The sequence below is a fragment of the Lycorma delicatula genome, chromosome 4 (assembly GCF_047948215.1).
Source record: "Lycorma delicatula isolate Av1 chromosome 4, ASM4794821v1, whole genome shotgun sequence".
Lineage (NCBI taxonomy): Eukaryota > Metazoa > Arthropoda > Insecta > Hemiptera > Fulgoridae > Lycorma > Lycorma delicatula.
In genome coordinates, this window is record NC_134458.1 from 25,049,246 (window position 1) to 25,073,112 (window position 23,867).

Below are 23,867 nucleotides of genomic sequence, written 5' to 3' on the forward strand. Positions count from 1 at the left end.
AATATAAAATAAAACAAAGATAATTAAAAGTGACTGAAAGGGAAATGACAATAAATTAAATATTAATATAAGAAATGTCATAAAAGTTGCAAACTTTTATCATTTACGTATTAAATTCATAAAGAATTCACCAAGTATATCTAGATATCAGAAGCAGACGGGTTTAGTTAAGGAGAATTTCACGAAGGAAATTAAATATGAAATTATTAAAAAAAAAAATTCTTCAATATATTTGTGTGACGTAGCACTTTACGGGCAAAAAACGAGAAATGATAAAAAGCGAGGATTTTGAAATATATTGTTACTGGAAAATATTAAAATTAAGTGTGTTAATGGAGTTCAAAACGATGAGGTCTTAAAATGAATAACAAAATAGAGGAATTACGACAGAATTTTGTAACGAAACGAATTAGATCGGTCGGCCGCATATTAAGATATCCAGGTTTAATTAATTTGTTGATAGATGGATGTGAAGAAGGAAAATATGCGGAAAGTCAAAGATGAAAATTAATTTATATGAAACAGAAAACTGAGAATATGGTAAATATGTTGAGGTTAATAGATTAGTATAGATTAGAAAGGAATGGAGTAGAGCATCAATCTGTCAAAAGACTGGCGACTCAAGATAAAAAACAAAAAGGAATCTATCTAGACGATTGACAGTTATTGCGATAAATTGTAACACTTTAAAAATTTGAACTCACGGTTAAGAAAATTAAAGTGTTTCCGAAAGAAAAATTTACAAAAAGTTTTGAAAACAATTTTTATTAATACGCCAACGTTATATTTAATGAGTGTTGTAACTAGCAAAGTTAAAAGGGATACGTGCTTAATTACATGTAACGTAACATCACGCCATTTATCTAGGTACTGTGATAATGCAACCCCACTTCCGGTATCTGACACCGGATGATTCAGTTATTTATCGTTTCAAGAAATAAATAAACATTTTATTATAGATTATTACATTTAATAAAATTTATTTTATTTGATCTTTGAGTAATATGTAAACGATTCTTTTAATACCCCAGGTTAATAACCCGATATGATAACGCCCAAGGTATAAATGTTTTCGAGATATTTATCACCGATTAATGATTGTCATTTTTACTTGTAACAAAGGAAGTTATGTATTACATTCTACAAATTACATGACCCAAAAGAAAATGGTTGTTTTGGAATAGTATTTATTACCTTATAAACCGTTTTATGGAAAAAATTATACCGTTCTAAAAATCTTGTGGTTTTCAGTTGCAACCGATTTGACAAAAAAAATGTTTACAATTTACAACAAATAACGCTTAAAGCGAACCCTGTTTTTTGCTTTCCCGGTATGAGAATTTTAACGTTTAAGCAGAGTTCGTCTGCTATTATTTTTTGTTTGTTTTCCAACGGTCGGGGAGTGAATTAAAAAAAATTAATTCGCCTAAGTAAATAAAGTTAGATATTCTTTTGCAAAATCTGTCTTCCAACATATTGCGGTAATACTTAGCTACATAATTTTAGTCTACAACAAGACGAAGAAAGGTTTGTAAGTAAAGATGAGTTTCTATTAAAACATTTGAGGATCTTGAACATCTTAGAAGAATACAGTTTCACGGTGCTCTACAGCGAAAGAGCTGTACACGCAACGTACAGTTGCTGTACGCTTACGTAGGTAAAATCGTTTATCTTGCGTATATTTTCCTACAAAAGCTTGTAGTAACGTTTTGGTAGAAATAGATAATATACGTTTGTTAGACTGTGAACCGAATCAAAACATCCAACTTTCCTTTGCTTTTGAATAGAAGGAAGTTAAAAACACAAAGAATAGGGTATATTAAAATATAAAAACAAAAAACAGAGAATATTAGATGTAACAAATGCTCTGAAATTAAAAATGGCATAGAACAGGATGAAATGGAGAAATAAATCGATCAAACCACTAGGATGGAACAACGCAACTCATCCTGACACCTCTCTCTTGGCGGGGAACTTCCCGTCGCCGACCTTTAGGAGACGTAACAGTAGAGTATCCTTCTCAAGTATAAACTTACGCCACCACTCTTCAGTGTTCCGGAATATCGTGCTCCACGGTACACAGCTGAAATCCGTTTTTCACGTCAAACAGGATCACCGCCGGAATCAAACGCGTATGCCTTGAGCCCGATCTGGCATCCCGATCTTGAGCCGGATGTGGTCGGTCGTGACTCTAGACATGGCATCTTCAGTTGATCTGTCCTAACGTAAGCCAAACTGTAGGTCACTAAGACCCCCAGTCGCCTCCAGCTCTTGATCGACCCTGTTAACCAGTGTCTTCTCAAAAACCTTATTGAGGTAATCGAGCATAAAAGATCGAACAGCTCCTCTTATAATAATTAGATAGAAGAATATTTTATAAATTACATTTTTAAGAGGTCGGAAACACTAAAAAGAAGACAAAAATTGCAAGGAAAGGAAAAGAAAAAACAGTAAGTAATGTATTGATCCGTAATGAAAGCTTAGATATTACAGTGGGAGTTTAATAATATATGATAGGATAAACGGTAATAGACTGAAAACAGGACGGAAGGATAACAGCATTCTTGATCTTTCTAAAGACTTATTCCAAAGCAGTTTTTCCTTCTTAATTTACTGCACTTTTCATTCATTCTAACTGCTATAATTGGAAAGCGGTTAATAAATAACATAACGATCGACAGAGATCAATTTTTAACCATTAACGGGGATAAAAAATCCCTTTCATTAAAATTAATGAACAACCTGAAAATGTCTAAACCAAAATGTAGGTTGTTACTACAACAGTGTAACTGTTACAATAGCGATAGCGTAACTTGTACCGGTTCAATCATGCAGTTGAACGATTATAGATGCAGATGAGTATTCACCAGTCCGTTAAAAACCACTACAGATAAATCAGCTGCTCTGCTCGATAATTTTCAACCGCTAAATGTAAAGGTCCTTCATACACGTACAGACGTAATCGCACAAACAAAAATCACGCTCATTATATATGCTCATTATACTTTGTATAATCGCTTCTAGATGGAATAATGATAGCGTCTCCATCTTTCATCCAGAGGTTCCAGTTTGGCGTCCTCATCATGCGTAGTATTTTTAACATGCTATAACATTTATTATCATCTATCAGTTACTGTTATCGGGCGTAAGTCAGTAGGTGATGTATCAATAAATAAATTAAATCCAGATTATAAAAAAAAATACAGAGCATATTTATTTCATATAAAATGCTATTTTTAAATATAAACTTTCAAAGAAAACAATCACAAGGTTTTAACCAAAACATTATTTTTTAGTGGTTTTAATACGTAAAATTAATAAATATTTGCTTCAAGTAAAAAAATTAATTGATCACAACTTCTTTTTTAAAATTTAATAGTACTGAACTGAATTTTATTTTTTGTAATAAAAAAAAACGTGTAAAAAAATTAAATGTCTCTTTTCGAGAAAAAGATGTGATTTGGAAAATTTATAACTATTTTTAGTAGTATACAATAAATATACGTGTCGTCATTTCTATATTTATTATAAATAAATTTGAACATATCTGAAATGCATTTTTATCCATTCAAATAATAATGAAAATTGAGAACGAATTAAAGTGTTATGTATCTTTTTCTTTTCCTATAAATAAAAGAAGTACGATTATGTTGTGTAAAGAAGGATCATGAGAAGGTCCAATCTTTCCTGACAAGTAACATCAACCGTAGACTGTACTTTTAAAAACCCACCGTAGGAATCAGAGTCTGTAAACAGGTTACAGGCAAAGCCGTAAAAACTACAAATAAGAAGGACGTAGTGACTGAAAGAGGTCCAACATTTTTATGACGAGAAAACTCCCAGTAAATTACCGATTGTATATGATTAACTATAAGACAAAAGTGTTGAGGTCGATAAAGGGAATACTTACTCACAAAGAGGCTGGGAAACGAGACAAAAATTCTACTTAAAGGAGAACCCCAAGGTACCTCCAAACAGGGGGTATTTGATTTGCATAGCATTTCTCCCGCCACCACCCCATTCAATCTCCCTAAACCATAAGACCAAATGTCTGTGCCATAAACGGCTACTGAGCCTCAAGTCAGTTTAGCGACCAGTGTCCTAACTAGCTCTTAGAGCTAACCTAAAAGAGTGAGCGAACTAAGCATGGTGCCACACACCTCTTGCTTCGTGTCCGACCGCTCACTTGTCATATAGACAGGGGGTTTATTTATTTATTTTTGTTTATTATTAGGTGGAGGAAACCTATTTACAAACGCCTAAAAAGTGTCGGGCTGGCTAACAGGTACCGCAAGTTGTTGTTTAAGTGCATATGTTTACCTGCATATCATCGATTAAAGCTCTCCCCTGGCTACCCACCCTTCCTGGAACCGCTTAAAGAAGCATTTCGTCAGGAAGGGGGATGATACGCCCTCTCACGCAGTCATACACCACAATATAGAATAACCCACAAACACATCATGTAAAGAAGACATCAAACCTAACATACGCTACAGTACATCGCAAAACAAGAAGGTCACAATAAAACTAATAAAATAAACAAAATAGGATACATCAAAAGAAACATAAAACATCATATTACAAGAACATCAAAATAAATAAACATACATAGAGATTAAATCGACACATTAAACCTTACATCACAACTAACCGATCACTCCACATTAGGGAAAGTAGATACATTTCTCATACTTACTATGTAGGGTCACCATCAAACGCATGGGCAGTGTGTCTCCGGCTTCTTCGCACCCAGGCGACTCTCACACTTACGGGGAACACCCGTACTCAGCCGGGAACCAGTCCGCCCACACGCCCTCCGACCCCGTGCTCTGATGCGGGTCTCTTCATACACATGAGGTTTTCCCATAACTATTCTGATGTAGTTCTCCACCGCCATCCATTGTGCCTCTTCTCCGTAAGAATCCGTTGGGTTTCTTCAGGGCAGAATATATGATCACGACTCAGTTTGCACAGCACTCAATGCGCTCATCAGTGAATCGGGAACACACAAAAAAAAACATAAAAGGGTCTCCTCCTCCTCATATTCTGGGCAAGTGTCAGCTTGGTCAAGCTCAAATCTAAACAGGCAGGATCTAAATCCTCCATGACCCGCCAGGAATTGTGTTAGTTCATAGCCCAGCGAACCACGGCCCCTCTGACACCACCCCTTGATATCACTTATAAGCTGGTGGTCCATCGAACCTTCGTGGCTCAATCCCAGCGCTCCTGCCATAATTAAATCGTCTCATCATGTATTTCTTTAGTTTTTCGCTTCTTTTCTTCTGCAGGGGGTGGGCCTACTTTCCTAAGCCTACAACACTGCATAATTACCAAATCTACGAGTGTGAGACCAGCTAAGACCTCCGTCGCCTCTTTTAATACCGTTCCAAACCCCGATGTTACACGAAGGCAGTACCTCCTATGAACGGATTCCATTTTCCTTCAGTATTTTGCACATTTAAGTACACCTGACCAAAGCTGAGCACCAAACAAGAGTGTTGAGTGCACCACTCCAGTCAGCAGCCTCCGCTGCTGCGGAGGCAGCAGCGGAGTGGTTCTCTGCTGCGTGGGCTCTCCTGTGAGAACACACGCAAGCAATCAGCCCGGCCCTTGTTCTCCCGAACAGAAGGCGAGCGATCAGCCTCCTCATTCATTCAGCCTTCTCACAGGCCTGGAATGCATGGGCTCCAAACCTAAGTCTGGAGTCTACCATTAATCCCAGATATTTTATTGCCGCCTGGGAGACAATTTCTTTACCATCTAGAATCACTCTCAATGTTGGACTCTTTTTGGCAGCAGAGATGAGTCCGTTTTTTCCGAAGCCAAGGTTAATCCAGTCCCGGCCACCCACTCGCCAATCCTGGTATAAGATGTACGTATATTGTCAGCAGCATTCCGCCCATAATCCGTCTCAACAACCAAAGCGAGATCATCGCCATAACCGAATAAAGTCACGTCAAGTGGGAGAGCAAGACGGAACACGTAATTTATATGCCGTAGTTCAGAGCGTCGGTCCCAGGACCGACCCCTGTGGCACCCCTCTATCCAGATTCCTTTCTACTGTGCCATACTGCACCTAGCATAGCAGCCTACGAACAGTGAAATACGATCTTACCAACCTGCACAAATAACCGGGAACCCACAGATCCTCCAAACATCCCAGTATTGCCGAGTACAGAATGGAATTAAAAGCATTTCTGGGATTAAAGGAATTTTTGAAAAGGCCGTGGCAAGTTCTGAGTCTTCTCTCAAGACTCTTCCAGCCATTCGAAAATGCTAGCCACTGCGTCAAGGACAGACCTATCCCTGCAAAAACCAAATTGGTTGGTAGAAATCCCTCCCTGCTCTTCCAGCGTTCCAGTAATTCTTACCTGATGCATTCTCTCCAGCACCTTCGCCAGTGCGTCTATCGCGGCCAGGGGCAGGTAAGAGGAGTGACGTGCAGCATCCCTCTCTGGTTTAGGGACCAATACCAGCCGCCGGCGCTTCCAACTGCTCGGGAAGACCCGTTTCTTTAGACAAATATTATATGCCTCCAAGAAATAGAAGTTGGATTGTAATAGTAATAGAGGCCAGTGTGAGCAATCACAGGCTTATTACCTATGAGATCGTTTACGGAGGCGGTCTAAGAGCTCCAGATTCGAATTGCTATAACCTAAGGGCCTGGATCAGCATAGGCTGCGGCGTGAGTGCGCAGCTGCCTTGCAGAGGTTGGAATGGCGCATGGAGCAGAGAGAGGAGATGGAATTGATGGCTAAACAATTTGGCCTGACCATAAAGACTGGCTGCGATAGTGTCCTACGGCGGCCTCGTCCAAATGGACGGACCCTTAGGTAGTAGCCATTCCGCTGATCGGGGAGTGCCTGGAGCCATCATGACCGCTTTTTCGAAAAGCCATCTGTTAAACGCAGGCGGAAATCCGGGAAAAAGTGGTGGTCCTCTGACCTTAGCGTATATTTTAGATGATGAGTTGCTGTTAATTTTCATAAGTTGTTGATTTTACTGAAAAGTATATGGTGAAATTGGAATTGTGGGGGTAAAAAATAAATACATTGTAAAATATATATAACAACAAACTTCGAGGACTGGTTCAAATACTAAAATTGTATTTTACGTGGTGAATATGCTTTTGTTTTTAAATTTTCATAGTAAAAAATGGATTTTGCTAAAAATACATAGTGAAAAAAGTATTGAGGTTGATACTTAAACATACATTATAGAATATATTAATTAAGAAATTACGAGGAATGGTGTAGAACGTAAGGGTATATATTACTTGATGAATATTCGTTTTTTGTTACATTTTCATAGTACGGTATGGATTTTGCTGAAAAATATGTGATTAAAAAGGGATTTAAATAGATACAAAAACATATATTAAAGATTATGTTAAATAACACACTAGAAGTGATGAAGTGTTTGAAAAATGGGAAGTGATTCATCACTTCTGAGAAGTGATGAAAAATTTATGAGTATATTTTCAATGCTGAATATGAGTTTGTTTTTAATTTTTCATAGTAAAAAGATGATTTTGCTTAAAAATATATAGAGAAAGAGGGATGTAGATGGATACAAATACATACATTAATAAATATAGTAAATAACAGGCTAGGAGTAGTGCTACAGAACTTTTCGGTACATTTTCCACGATGAAAATTCGTTTGTTGTTATATTTTCATAAAAAAAGTGGATTTTGCTGAAAAATATATGGTGAAGGAGGGATTGAGGTGATATCAAAAAAATACATTTAAGAATATATTGAGCATCAAACCACGAGGAGTGGTGTAAAACCTAATGGTATGTTTTCGATTATGAATATGAGTTTTTTGTTAAATTTTCGTAGTAAAAGAGGATTTTTCTGAAAATATATGGTAAAAATGAGATTGAGACAAAAGCTTACATTAAAGAATATATTAAATAACAAACTACTAGGAGTGGTACAAATCTAAGTGTATGTTTTCAATGTTCAATATTTGTTTGTTGTCAAATTTTCATAGTAAAGAGTGGATTTTTCTGGAAATACATAGTGAAAGAGCGATTGAAGTATATTCTTCAACATACATTAAAAATGTGTTAAAAAACAAATTTGGAGTGGTTTTACAGAACCTAAGGTTATACTTTGCATGACTTAAATGCGTTTTTTAATAAACTTTTTATAGTAAATTGTTGATTATGCTGAAAAAAGTGAAAAACGGATTAGGTTGGATACAAATACACATAATAACAAATATATTATATAACAAATTACGGGGATTGGTTGTAAACCTTATGGTATATCTTCCATGATGACTATGCTTTTTTTTTAATTTTCATTGTAAAAGAATATATTTTGCTGAAAAATATATGGTGAAAGAGGGAGAATACATTAATTAGCAAAATACAAGTTGTGATGCAGAACCTAAGGGTATATTTTCCATGATGAATATGCGTTTTTTGTTAAATCTTCTTAGTAAAATTGGACTTGGCTGAAAAATATATGTTTAAATAAGGACTGAGGTGAATACAAATACATGTATTAAAGAATATATTAAATAACTAACTACGAGGAGTGGTGCAGAACGTTAGCGTATATTTTTCATGATGAATAATCATTTGTTGTTAAATGTTCGTAGTAAAGAGTGGATTTTGATGAAAAGTAAGTGGTGAAAGAGGGATTAAGGAGAACACAAATACATACATTAAAAAATATATTAAATAAATTACGAGGTGTGCTGCATAACCTAACGATATATTTTCCATGATGAATCTGCGTCTGTTGTTAAATTTACTACTAAAATATTGGATGTTGAAAAATTATTTGGAGAAAGAGGGGTATCTCCCAGGAAATGATTTTTTATTCTTAAAATAACGAACCGTGATAATTCTTGCAGAACCTAACGTTTCCTTCCTACTGTCATCAAAAGTAAGTATTGGTTTGGTTTGCTTGGCATTTCTCCCGCCACCACCCCATTCGGTCGCCCTAAAACATGTTAATCAGCCATATATCTCTAGGTTAGCTTCCCAAAGCAGTGCGGTAGGAGTCTTTCTGTTAAGTAAACTACTGATGCCGGTTGAACATAGCAACCGCATCAAGAAATTCACACACGTTTCAACAATGCGGCTACCACCACATTGACTCGCCGCTTGTGAGTGACCAATTTTCCCCTTGACATCTAAGTTCTAGGGTGCCACGGTCTCTGGTCCCCCCAAGATCAGAGCAGTCAAATATCAGGTGTTCATTTAACTGAAATTCCATGCAGACGCACAGCTCATCAGCTGCCAGGCGGAACCGAAACAGATTCTGGTTCAAATTAAAATGGATGGTGAGGACCTGGGCACCCGTTGCCCTTAAAAACGAACTCGAGGCATACCATCCCCCCAAATCTCGTATAAACGTGTACAGGGATCTTCCCTTAGTCGTGGTGTCCCATTCCGCTGCCATGATTCATTCGCGAGAGGCTCTGCAGCCTCTTCCCCCAGGCGGGAGATGGGCAACTGAACGAAATTTAGATCCTGTACATTGAGATCACCGTTCCGTTCTGGTCTTGGACCGACCAGAAACCGCATCCCAAATACCTCATCCTCCCGGCCTCTTCGCAATCTCCGCATGGCACCCCGAACTTTCACCACTAAATAGTACGGGATAGCTTTTCCCAACACAGTGACACAGCCTTCATACTTAACGCGAGTGTTTCGACTGTACAAAAATTTGTTTGCACACTTGAAAAGCATAAACTTGGGCACCGATGTCATTAAATTTTGAATGTCCATCCAGCCCTCCGCGGTTGACAAGGCCGCCTGCGCTCGATCTTTCAGCTGCGGTCGTGAACTACCATCAAATTAAAGGAGAAAGTCATCAGCGAAAGCCTGAGCCGTGACCTCTTCTGGGAATGTCAATCCCAGAAAGCTGTCAATTCCAGGTTCCACAGCAGGGGACCGAGAACGGAAGCCTGCGGGATTCCCTGATGACGGATTTTTTCACAGCTAGGTGCGCATCTTTTTTAACAAAGCCGTACGATTAGACAAATAATCACAAGAAAGGAAAAGCTACCTCTATGTCGATAAAAACTGTCAAAACATATTTATAATCTGTGGTTTCCAACTCGGTAAGACCATTTATATTAATAAAGTTTGTATATTAATGTTTTTATATTAATAAAGTTTGTTTTTAGTCTTTTATACATTCGATTCCAACTATTTTTGAATTAATAAATTTGTTTTTTAAGTCTATATTAAAAAAAAGCTGTTTTTTATTTTATTTGGAATGCTCTTACCTTTTATTTCACAAAAAGAAACTCCTATCAACAAAATGTAGTTCGGTGATAGAGTTTTATGAACGATAGGTTTTACTATCTCAAACTTTATTATTTTTGTTTGTTGGCAAACAATACTTAATAAGTATGCTAATTTTTAATACGGTTTTGGGTTTTTAGGAAGAAATTCGGAATTAAGTATTTTTTTATAGGATTTATTTAGTACGAGCTCAAGATTTTACCGATATTAAATCTCCGTCCGACTGATATTTTTAGAATGGCAGCCGATAATGTAAAGCATTTTGAAATTAAAATCCAAAATGTTTTCAAAAACTTTAAGAAAAGTTTCTCCAGTTGATGAAAACGCCAAGAGATATTTTTTTATTCTTCATGACTATGAACATATTAAAATTTAATCTAAAGGTCAATGGATTATAATTAATTACATAAATATAATTAACGATTGATTGGAATTTATTTTATTCGAATAAATTTATTATAATTATAATTAGAAATTCAATTCTTAATTTATTATTTTACAGAATATAAAATAGCAGTTTTTTTTCATTAACTTTCAGCGGATCCCTGAAATATTAGAAAAACATCCTATACTTTAAAAATAGTATTAATTTTATATAAATCTTTTTTTTTCGAAACACGGGTTTTTTACCATGTCTTTTTTTGTTTTTAATAGGTATTAATTCACCATAATCTATATTGGATTATCTTGTGTTAGAAATCGTATTCTATGAAAACAAATATATACAAAATAAAACACCTTACAAAAAAGTAAGAACTTTTACAATAAATATTAAGAACCTTGCAATACTAGGATTGCAAAATTAAACATTATTTAAAATTTCTCTTTTTTTATAGAAAGTGTCACTTCAAGTCATCCAGAACTCACTACTATATAAAGACAACGTCTTTTTAGTTTGTTCCCTGTAACCGTGAAAATTACTTTATCGATCATTACGAAATTTTAACTGTAGCTTTCTTATGACTTTCGGAATGCATACCGCAGCTCAAACTTCACTAATTTTACTACTATATAAATCATAAATAAAAAAAGAACTTGTAAATAAATAACATTGAACTTATTCACTAAATTTAATGTGAATTTGATGTGACAAATTTGCAACTTTTCTTAAAAATTGCTGTTAAACAATTAAAAAAAACTGGAAATTACACAACAATTGTAAAATAAAAACAAATAGATAAAAATGACTTAGATAATAATTTTTTTATTACTGACAAAAATATAATAAATTATGTGAAAAATTATTATTTTAAGGTTGGCAATAAAATAATAAGTGCTGTTCAACAATACGTAATACTAAATTAGTGTTTAAATCATTCTGTAGATATAAGTTTATGGGTACTGTGAACTAAGCTGTCGTTAGCGAAGGTTTCCTATGAATTTTAGTTTGAACGTGATCAGCTTGCAATCAAAGTAATGCCATACTTATTTACAACAAAGAAATACGCTGATATGTATTCATTTTGGATATGTGTAATGGTAATACTACAGCTTCTACATTAGAATATGAAATATGTTTTCCGAATCCCAGGATTCCAGATCCCAAAACAATTGGCGCGACTTTTCGCAATCTTTGAGAAACAGGTTCACTACCTAATATTCGTACTAGCTACGAATGATCTGTTCTATACGACGCTATTATTGGTAAAATTAATATCACTGCAGTCCAGGTGTCATTACACTATGTGTTTCTAAGCGGGTGGGAGTTTCACATTTGATGTTTTGGAGGACACTTTAACTAAACAAATTTGTACTTATCATAAACAGCCTGTTGAACATCTACATCCAGGAGACGTTCCGCTTCGCTTTGGGTTATGCAACTGGTTGAAATAAATTTACAACTCTACACGTATGTTTTGGTTACTGACGAAGCAAATTTCATTCGAGATGGCTTCAATAACTTACGCAATGTGCTACACGGGCAGTTGTTTTATTCAGCTTATTTCACATCATTTGGTTCAGAGTTTAATTTTCTAAAAATTCTGCTTAAACTTTTTATCACCAATTTAACAAAGTTATTGTACATCAAACATAAATAACAGGGTTTTTTACCTCAATTTATTAGTTATAACCCTAGATTTATCAAAAGCTACTGCAGATACGGTTCTAGGACCTATTTTATTCGATCTTTCAGATCAAAACCCATAAGAAGTTACTGATTTTGATCCTTAGTTAACGTCGTAAAAATTTTGGTACGACCTCATTTCACTGGGGTAGCTGAAATCCGAGCGATATCTTTCACCAGTAACTTGCAAACGAAGCAGTTTCGGACATTTGTTTATATTAACTTTTTCCATTATTTTCACGAAAAGAATAGGTTATGCAAGTCCCGAGAGAATTTCGTAATACACTTTGTATTGCCAGTAGTAAATAATAATTACGAGACGAAAAATACCTTCAAATCATCCATGAAGAATTTTTATTTTAAAAAATTTTTCACAAAAAATATGTAGAAGACAATATTCTGGGACCGCCAAAGAATTTCCTGCAAAAATAAAAATTACGAAACATCGACGTCGATCCATTTGATGAAAAGCAAGAATTGAAGCCACATAAAAATAAAAAAAGTTCTTTGTTCTCAGTGACTGATTTTATTTCATAAAAGATGTCTTCGTCTCTCGTTGTTATTAATTACTGCAAGTCTACAAATGTTTTTCAATAATATCAATACAAGCACAAAAATACTTAATTGAGTAGTGTTAGTATTATCAGTGCTCCCATCAAAAGTTAAAGAAAAATATTTACACGAGTCTAGTGCAGACACAATTCGAATTAATGTTCACAACCAGGTTGTCTACGAAAGGGCAGTTTTTTCCACCATTTTTTTAATTTTCACATCGGAAACGTAATTATCAAAGATTTGGAGACTAGTTTTGATAATTTCTTTCCCATCAGAGTAAGGCTTCTTTTTTCGCACTAGAAGTAAAGAAATGTCGTAAGAAGGTCGACCATTGACGTTAATTCTTCATTTCTTTTTTTCAACAATTTAAGTTTTTTAAACATGACGAAGTTGGTATATAATATTATTTGTAGATAAATAAATGAAATTCGTCCGGGTTCTCTTTACTAGCACTTTCTGTCATTCGACCATCCTCAGGAAATGTTATTCTTCAATTTCAGATCGTTAAAATTAAACTATGTAGAGTGTAAATTTATAAAATTTTATATTTTAATTTAATTTATAATCATAAATTATAATTAAATAAATAACGATTTAAAAAAACATAAAGTACAATGTTGATAAATAAGTATTTACAACGGTTTAGCAAATTATTTTATTATCTACACTTAGCTACAAATATAAATAAATAAATATAAAATAAAACATCAACAAGAGAATGAAAATAAATAACGGATCAAAATAAAAATAAACAAATTAGGGAAAACGACAAAAATAAACAATTGGACGCTAGGCTTCAATGAAGATAACTTAATAACCATATCCTGCAATAGTTTCTAGGGGAAACACACACACACACACACACACACACAGAGAGAGAGAAAAAGATGAGCGATAGGGGAGGGGGGAGATACGCACGCGCCTATCAATACTTGGCAATCATTCTCATTGAGTATGTCTACATTCAGTTCCTGTTTATAAACCTACGTCCCAAAATTGTCCTTCGCATCCCACCCAGTATCGAGCATTTTCCGATAAAATAATTATATTCTTGATTGCGCTAAAATTACACAAAGAACATAAGCGTCGTTTTTCCTCTCTACCCGTACTAGCATTCAAAGACCATAAACCACAGCTCTACTTAAAAATTAGGCTAACATAAAAATTAGACTGTATTTTACCTATTAAAATTGCCCTCAGAATACCTATCCCGTAAACTTAAAATTAGACTTTAAAAAAGATACTGTGAAAACACTACCTAATCGCATTTTCACTGCATTTATCCCAAACATATTCTAGCATGTATTCTAATAAAAGAGCCAGCTGCGTTCTTCTATTTGCAATCCCTTTTACACCATCGCTTAATACACACCTGATCCTGTCGGTTGACATCGATCGTTCTTTATATCACTCGCAGTTTTTTCAACCATTACTGCAGCTAATACACATGACAATCAGAATTATGGGAAATTTAACACTTTTATAATATAATCTATTTTGTTCGCTTTTACATACTTACCTCTAAGGTTCACTTTTACATACAGTTCAGGCCTTTTTTATTTTCCAAAAACTCTGGAATCTTTTCACTCATTATTCCATTCATTACTCCGTTTGCGATTATTCTTTTCTTTCTGCTCTTCTAGAAATTCAAATTCATCTACCCTTTTTCTGAAAGTGTGTCTGTTCGAAATTCTACTTTTTCATATACTGAGCACTTAAAAATAATTATTTGCTTCTCTAAACAGGCTTATTTTTATTTTATTTTTTCAAAAAAATGTAAATTTAAAAAAATATTATCATAAAGTCTATTATTCGATCTGAATATTAAAAATAATACAGAATAACGGTTACCTCCTGTTTCTTTTGATGTTTACGAATAATAATAATAATGAATTTTTTAAGGAAGATATTAATGAGTAAGGATATTATATAGAATTAGTAGCTTTCGTAATCACTATTTTTGATGTATTTTTTTATTCGTAGAATATTATCATAAAATTATTACGAGTAGAAAAATTAAAAATCTTTAAATTAATTTAGCTTAGTTCCAAATTGTTGTTCATTATGTTGATTTTTTTTTAACGAGGAAAAACTATTAATTTTTTATTTTAATTCTCTAATGGAGTTTAATATAATTTCCAACAAAATAATATTTTTATTTTAACTCCAATTTTGTTATAGATGGTTTTTAGGATTACTTAAATTATTAAAAATATGAATATAATTTTAAGATATTGCTTTTTATGAGAAAACTTAAAAATATAGTGCCGTTCTTTCGTTAGAATACTGGTAAAGAATGTTGTTCGGTAGAGTTGAAATGATTTCATTTTTCTTACTAGATTCTCCGACAGTGTTATAAAATTAAATAATGTATTTTTGAGAATACTACCGTTGAAATAATAGAATTAAGAAATTCCATCCGATATGATACTAGTTTATATTTTTTGAACAGCTAATAGATTTAAGTAAATAAGGAGTGAGGGTAGTGTTTAAACGATGCTGATCGTCAACCATGTCTAATCCACCAAATGTCTTCCCACTTCCCACGTGTCAGGCCAGCAGGGTAAAACAAGGGTTTGCCAACAGCGCCTCCCGCTTGGGAGGTCCTTATTACCGTTATTTATGTTCTCATCACTTCTACCTAATGTTTTTTCAAGCCAGAATTTTAACGCCAGGTAGTCGTAAATAACTCGGCAGCAAATATGAAATTGAGATCAAAATATTACTGGTATTATGTTTTATATTTTTCCACGGGTCGGTCGGATGTTACTTTCTTTTCCGTTTTTTGTTAGCTGTGTTTGTTCTTCAGAGAATACATTTTCTGACATAAGATTATATAATATATGTTAGATGTAATATTACCCTATTCAAAACAAGAAGAAGAAAACACTGCAAGGAAGACTGAAATTTACAACCACTGTTTCCTTGAAATTTCAATCTGTTACTTTTAACTTGAAAACGGTTTAATTATTTTAATAGTTGTTTCTTTTATTTTCTCCACTTCTTAAAGGAGAACAAATATTAAGTACGTATCTAAACTTGGCTGAAAAATAATACATTAAAAAAACGTTCGTTTATTTTACAGAACCGGTATCCAGTTTTGATAAAAATACAAAATGAATAGATATTTTTTACAGGAATAAAAGAATGATTTTATTTGTGATCTTAATACATATATAACAAGTTTCCATTAAAAAATGGCATCAAAAACATTTATTACCTAGTACCTATGAAAGACCACGTACGCGAATAACTAAGCGGACGGACTTAAAAGAGTTTTTTAAGTTTTATAAATTCTGTATAGTAATAAATTCGTTTCAATATTACTTAAAACGATGATTTTAAGTAATATATTTAGTAATTTATTTTCCTTACTATTTTTTTTTTAAGTAAACCTTAGGTTTTAAAGATGTAATTAAAAAAAGATAAATTGTAATTAAAAAGGTATATTACCCGATTATGGTACAATAATTTAAATTGTTATAAACCATACCACCAACATAAACTAATAAATGATGTGCTGAAATATTCAAATTTGTTCATATATTGAAATATTTAAACATCTTAGTAAAATATTAATGTAGTGGAATGTGTTTTACCGTAAGTTGTTTCATTAAACAGGTAAACTACAAAGGATGGACGAAGTGGAAAAAATCATACAAATTAGCCTGAGTTCAGAAAGCTCTTATAAGCAAATATATTTTTTTATGATATTAGGAGGCAAAAACGTTTTTAAAAATTACATTGCTAAAATGATAAAATGTTACAGAAAAATTGCTGACAAATTTATGAGCTGTAAAATATGTATATGCGGATTCAGAATTTTCATGAGGACTTGAAATCAATCATCTGGTATGAAAATTGTAATACTTTAAAAAAACTTATTTAAAAACTTATTAAAAACTTTTAAAAAACTTATTTTTTTAAATCTGAATTAAATAGAAGCCAAAATATGTCAAAAAAGATTAAAATCCGGTGCTAAGTATCAGATTAAGAAAGTCAAATCTGTAATGAATTAAAATTTCTTAATGAAAAAAAAAGTCAATTATAATGTAGGGAAATCATAAAAATTAACAAAAAATAAAATTGTTTCCATCAATAACTCCAACGATAAAATCAAGACAAGAAATTCGTTACATCTTAATATTTATAATTACATTCAGCACTTTCTAATTAAATAGTCCTCTAAACGATAGAATTTAAGAACTCAGCAACAGAATCATCAGTTAACTGATTTTTATATTAGCCTCCATATTTTTCTCTTTTACGCTAATCTTTTAATCTCATACTTATTACATCCTCAATTATCGATTTTACATATTCCAATATTTGTTTTCCTGTACAGTTTTTCGTATTTTACTTGTTCTCTTACCACCAGATTAACTAAATTTGGATATCTTAATGCACGGTCGACGATGTATTTCGTCTCGGAAAGATTTTCCCACAAATTTATCTCCGCATATATTCGTCTTAAATATTCAGTTTGATAACGGATTTTATCAACCCGCCTAATGTTCAATAACATTTTGAAGCACCGCATTTCAAAGACCTCTACTTCTTTCCTTTCCGTTTCTCCTATTGACCGTGTTTCACTACCGATCTACAATCAATAAAAGGTTTAAAAAAGTTTGTTTAAATTCTTTTATCTATATTTGGTATTAAGAAACTTCCTTTTTGTATGAAAGCTTTCCTTACTTGTAACGATTTGTTTTTGTTTTTTTACACGATTCGTTTATCCATTATAATTTTATTTCTTTATTGGTTACTTTATTTTGTCATCGTTATTTTAGTTTGTCATAAAATATTTCATATTTTATGACGATGACAAACTAAAATAACAGGTAAGAATCATCTTCGAAAATTACAATACGTAACTTACATGAAGTATCATTAACTTTCAACATATGAATCGATGAGGAATGATTCACTGATAATTTAAAAATCCATCAATTCTCTTGAAGAACGAACACGTATATCTCGTGCGCCCTCCTTATCCGATCTTAAAAAATATAAAATTTACAGTTTTTTTTAAAATAAATCAAAAAGGTTTGCGGTTGAAGCTTACAGAAAGATATAGCTCTACGGTTTACGTAAAAAGGCATTGATAATTCATTTATTTTTTTTAGAAGGAAATGTACGGAATAAAAACGGTAAATGGTAACAAAGATTAGTATGCGTGAAACAGATGATTTAAAATGCAAAATGTAAAGCATATATGTTAACGATAACGAATAATGCAGAATGGATGGTGGTTTGAGCCGGTTAAATAATTGCAAAAAAATTATTTAAATAATTCATTAACTTTATTACTACTGTTTTTCTGATATTTCAATAAGCGTAATACATTTACTTCAGAAAATTTTGAAAGGTTGTTGTAAAAGATATCTTAAGAATTGTGGAATATCCCCGAGTTCATGTACTTAAATTCATCTACTTTCAAACAATATAAACTATATAATCAGGTACTATTATTATACCTATACGTCAGTAAAATCATTGGATTAAGAATATTAACTCTTTTTTCTATTCTTATAACCTATTAACGTAGTTTGTTAGAACCTACATTACTGCTATGTTGTTAACAATCGTGTAATTACCGTTTTTAACGTAGACCAAATTCACAGCTTTACAGTTTAGAATTTCTGAGAACATATTATTTAGTTAAACGGGTAATTATGCGTAGTATACAAATATATTATACGTTTGTTTAAGAATTCTTAACCTAAAAATTTATAAGAATATATTAAGTTGGATTCTTCACTCGCAATAGCCAATCAAAAAATTGGTGGTTTGTATTATATAAACACTGATTTATTTTTATCTACTTATTCCCCATCATCTAACTTGTTATACAAAACGTTACTAAATAAAAAGCTCGCTCTTTGAGAAAATATTGCGAAAAATTAATAAATTACTAATTTACTTTTTTAATTATTAAAATTAATAACTTTTAATTGCAAAAACTTAAGCCAAGTCCTGATTTAAATGGATCTTTTTATATTATATCTGTTTGTGACTTTCAAATACGATTTTCCGATTTTTGTGAAACTAGATTAAGATTTCTTGCTTTTACACAAAACAACTTAAATATAACGATTTTTCAAAAAATTTCCCATTTAAAAATGGTGAGCTCTATCTTTTTTACACTATAAATAAGTAGAGGATGAAAATGAAAAAGAAATTTTTTCATAACACTGGTCAACAGAAAATTTGGAACCGAAAAAGGAGTAGGTATTCCGTATAGTATTTTATATGCTGAATCTGAATATGTAATCAAAATAACCCATCACGTAACGTTCTTAAGTTACAACCCCTTAAATTTATTTGTTCCATCATTCGTGAAACAAACGACATAAATAAGTTAGTACGTCTGTATGTTTTGTTTATTCACATCTGATTTATAATGTGATGAATGTGTAGACCTTTATTTGATAAATAACATTCGAGCGATGTCATTTCATTTCAAGCTATACATGTATAGACATTTCAATGAGTCAAGTAATGAGTGATTCAACGTGGTAATGAGTATTTCAGTTAGAAATTTTCTTCAGTTAGAGTTAAGCTCTTGGTATGACTTAGTGTGTTCTTTGATAATGGAAATGGTTTTATCATTCAGATATTATAAGAATTGTTTTATTAGCGATGCCATAAATTTAGAGAAAGATTTTTATGACAAAAATACTTTTGGTATTATTTTATCGTACATCAACATTTGTTGTGTGTGCGCGCGCGCACAAAGGCAACGAAAACCAGTTCGAATCTGATGAAAAATGTTTAAAAACATTATTTTGACTGTCTCTTAGGAGACCGAGATAAATCCTGGGGCTCCACAAATATCATGCTTCAAGTGCTAGTTTAAACTAATCCGGTGGTTAAAAAAAAAAAAGATTGTTTGCTTTTGGCGTACTTATGATTTGGCGACAGCCTACTACTAACCATTATGATGACTGCTATGTTTGCTTAACATATGTTATCGGTTTCAATTCAAACAATAACAGGAGTATTGCATGCCCAACTGTTCGTTCAGTTATGAGACCAGTAACCCACCGGGTTACTGGTCTAAATTTCAGTATGTAAAAATTGAAACGAAAATTTACTGAAATAATTAAGAAGAGATGGTTTAATTTGTTCCTGCCATGATGTTACGGAGCTAATGTTAACTGGACCTCGAATGTGTTATTTATGATCGGCGTTTATTTACATACTCATCAAAAAGAAGCTTAAAGGCAGTGTTGTTGCATAACTCTAATAAATTTTCTTCTATAGCGGTAGCACTTGCTGTAGGAATGAAAGAAACATATGAAAGTAAGTCAAAAATTTTAAAAGCTATTAAGTATGATGAACACGCACCGCGAATCATCGTTGACGTGAAAATGATAGGGATTCTTCTGGGTTTCCACAGTGGCTTTAGAAAATATTGTGTTTCTTCTGTTTGTGGAATAGTCGGTCTACAGACAAACACTACGCAGTTAAATACCAGAAAAAAAGAATTCAGCTTACCCCAGGAAGGAGAATGTTGTCAATATTCCCCTTTAGGGGTTGGAATGGTTCATGGAACACAGAGAAGAGGTGGAATTGATGGCGGAACAATTGGGCCGGGCCACCAAGTCTGGCTGCGATAGGGTCCTACGGCGGCCTCAGCCAATAGACGGACACTTAGGTAGTGGCCGGACTGGCCACTACCTAAGTGTCCGTCTTAGTGTCCGTCTCTCCGATCAGCGGACTGCTGATCGGAGAGTGCTTGAGCCGTCATGACCGCTGTTTCCGGGGAGCCATCTGTTAAACGCAGGCGGAAACCCGAGAAAACGTCGGGGTCCTCTGACATCAGCGTGCGCGTGCAAGAGTTAGGTCCGCTAGGAGAAGATACCAGCGTCGCCTCTTAACGGAGATTATCGTTGATGACGGATGCGCTGAAGGACTGCGGATCTACCGGCGCGCCCGTAATGAGTATGTTCATGCCATAAAGGAAGCAGGCGGCCTTGTCAACAGCAGAGAGCTGGAGGGACATTCAAAATGATTTCTGTGCCCAAGACGAAGTTTATGCTTGTCAAGGTTGCAGATAAATTAACGTACAGTCGTAACCCCCATATTAAATATAAAGGCTGTGTGATTAGCCGAGTTAGAGTTCATAATTACCTAGGTGTTTTGTTTGTCTCAGTGATGCACAGCTCGAAAAGATTATAGGTTTTCGGGCCTTAAAATCTACATGGTGTACCGAGGTATCTTCGAAATCATGACCTCTTACGCGGCGTCCATTTGGGCGCATAGATTGGATATGAATTGAGCACTTCGTTCACATTTAAGGGGTTCCCAGTGCACAGCCTTAATTGTATGTACTGGTGTTTTTAAAACAACCTCCTATGAGGTTACCACCATATTGGGAAAGGCTCTCCCAGTCGATTTAGTGGTGAAAGTGCGGGCAGCCACGTGGATATTGCAAAGAGACCAGGAGGCCGAGTTATTTGGGATGCTGTTTCAAGCCGGGCCAGTAACGAAGTGGAACAGTGATCACAATGCACCGGATATAAATTTCGTTCAGTTGCCCATCTCTCGCCTGCGGAAGAGGCTGCAGAGCCTCGCGATTGAAGTATGGGAGCTGGAATTGGACACCACGGCTAAGGGAAGATCTTGTGTAAGTTTCTACAGGATTTGGGGGATGGTATGCCTCTAGCTTGAATTTAAGGGAAACGGGTGCCCGGGAGCTCTCCAATCACGGTGACGTAAAAATATCTGTTTCAGTTCCGCCTGGCAGCTGATGAACTGTGCGTCTGGGGGGAGGTACAGCCAAATTAATACCTGATATTGGACTGCCCTGCTCTTGGTGGGGCCAGGGACCGAGCCACCCTGGAACTTAGAAGTCAAGGGGAAAATTGGCCACTCACAAGCGGCGAGAGCCGCATTGTCGGACCGTATTAGAGTTCCTTGATGCGGTTGCTTTGTTCAACCGGCATCCGTAGTTTGCTTAAGGGAAGACTCTTACCGCATTGCTGTGGGAAGCTAACCCTGAGTATTGCTGACCACCAGCCAATTATTTTGACTAGAAGCGCTATAAAATGGCAGGTACTTGCTGACATTCAGCGACCTAGGCGTGGCAGCGAATTGCTGCCTAGATGAAATAAATGTTATTATGGATGTCATATATATTTTTAGTAGTTGACGGGATGCGCCTACCTATTTTGGCAAATATATGTGACAAGTGAGCGGTTGGGACACGTTACCCGATGGTGAATGGCACCACGCTTAGTCCGCTCACGTTTTTATGTAAGCTCTAGGAGCTATGTTAGGATACTGGTCGATAAACTCTTCGAGGCTCAGTTGCCGTTTGTGGCACAGATATTCGGTCTTATGCTTTAGGCCGACCGAATGGGGTAGTGGCGGGAGAAATGCCAAGAAAATCAAACCGATATTCCCCTTGTCGAAACAGATCGTATTATATTACGACCTCTACACATAAAACTAAGTTTGATGAAGAATTTTGTAAAAGCATTAGACAAAGATGGAGACGATTTTCAATATTTAGCTGAGGGTTTTTCACTATTAAGTGAAAACAAATTAAAATAGCTAATAGTCATCTGACCACAAACAAAAAAATTAATTAATGGAAATATATTTGACAGCAAATTGAATCCTAAAGAATTGGCAGCCTGAAAATCATTCAAAGATATCGTTACTGGTTTTTTTGGGAACGAAAAGCTGACTATCAGGATCGGCTTATAAATGAACTCTTAGTGAACTACAAAAATTTAGGCTGCAGATTGTCATTGAAAATTCATATTTTTCTTTAAACTCGGTTGACATGAACGACTAACAAGGAGAAAGGTTCCACCAAGATATATCGCAGTTGAAACAACGTTATCAATGCAGACGGGATGAATCTATGGTGAGTGACTACTGTCGGATGATAAAAAGAGAAGATTTCACCGAACACAAAAAGAGAATAAGAAACTAGAAATTAACCCGTCGTTGGTAACATCAGCCTTACAGACTTCCATAGTTCATATAAGCCCTGCAGATAACGTACTTAAAGCTGAATTGCTCTGATTCTTTAGTTATGCATCATTCGAGTGTTGTTATATTACTTTAAAAGTAAGTGTTTATGCCCGCTTTCTAAATGTGATACAGCTTACGTGCTTCAGTTTATCCGACTGTAGGACGTATGTTAACATTTAATTATACTTTTATTTTTAATACATTAAGTTTTTTATGTTACTAAAACTGTTAACAAATAGTTTTTATGTTTTTGATTGTTTTTTTCAAACAAAAAAATTATAAAAATAAATAGGCTATACACTAAATTTACTTAAAAAACTTAATTATTTTATATGGTAGAAATAATATGTTCAAATTCAAAATGGTTCAGTCATTTTTATTATTACCGCGCTGCTTTTTTCTTTCAGGAATATTATAAAATTGTTTTCATCAATGAATGACAAACAAATCTATGTATCATTACGGATGAAACGCGTCGTTCAACTAGTAGCTTGTTAAGAGGAATCTGATGCTAGTGAAAATTAGATAATATCAAATTACTCTATGCTCCTGAAAATGACGAAAAATCACATTGCAGTCACGATACAGAGTCGGAATTTGACGAAAATGGACGTGATACTAACAATGAACCCGACTTTGAGCAAAACTCACAAAAAGAGAATTATTTAGATGACGTAGATATTGGAATAAATAACTAAACTAGAAGTCGTAGCAAAGATAATATTTTTGAAATGGAAGACGTAGATGAAAGAACTAATATAAGAGAGGATATCACTGTGCCAGTACCACAGTCACAGAATGTAGTAGTCAGTAATATCGGTAAAAAACAATATTATGGGAAAAAGGAAAATAAAACCAGGAAATGTTTTGTTTAGAGTTCAGGCCAACCAAACCGAACAAAACAACAACAAAGTAATATTTTAAAAATGAAGGTATCAACTTTAAAACGCGAAGCTCTCAAATTATAAAAACATTGTGGTACAGA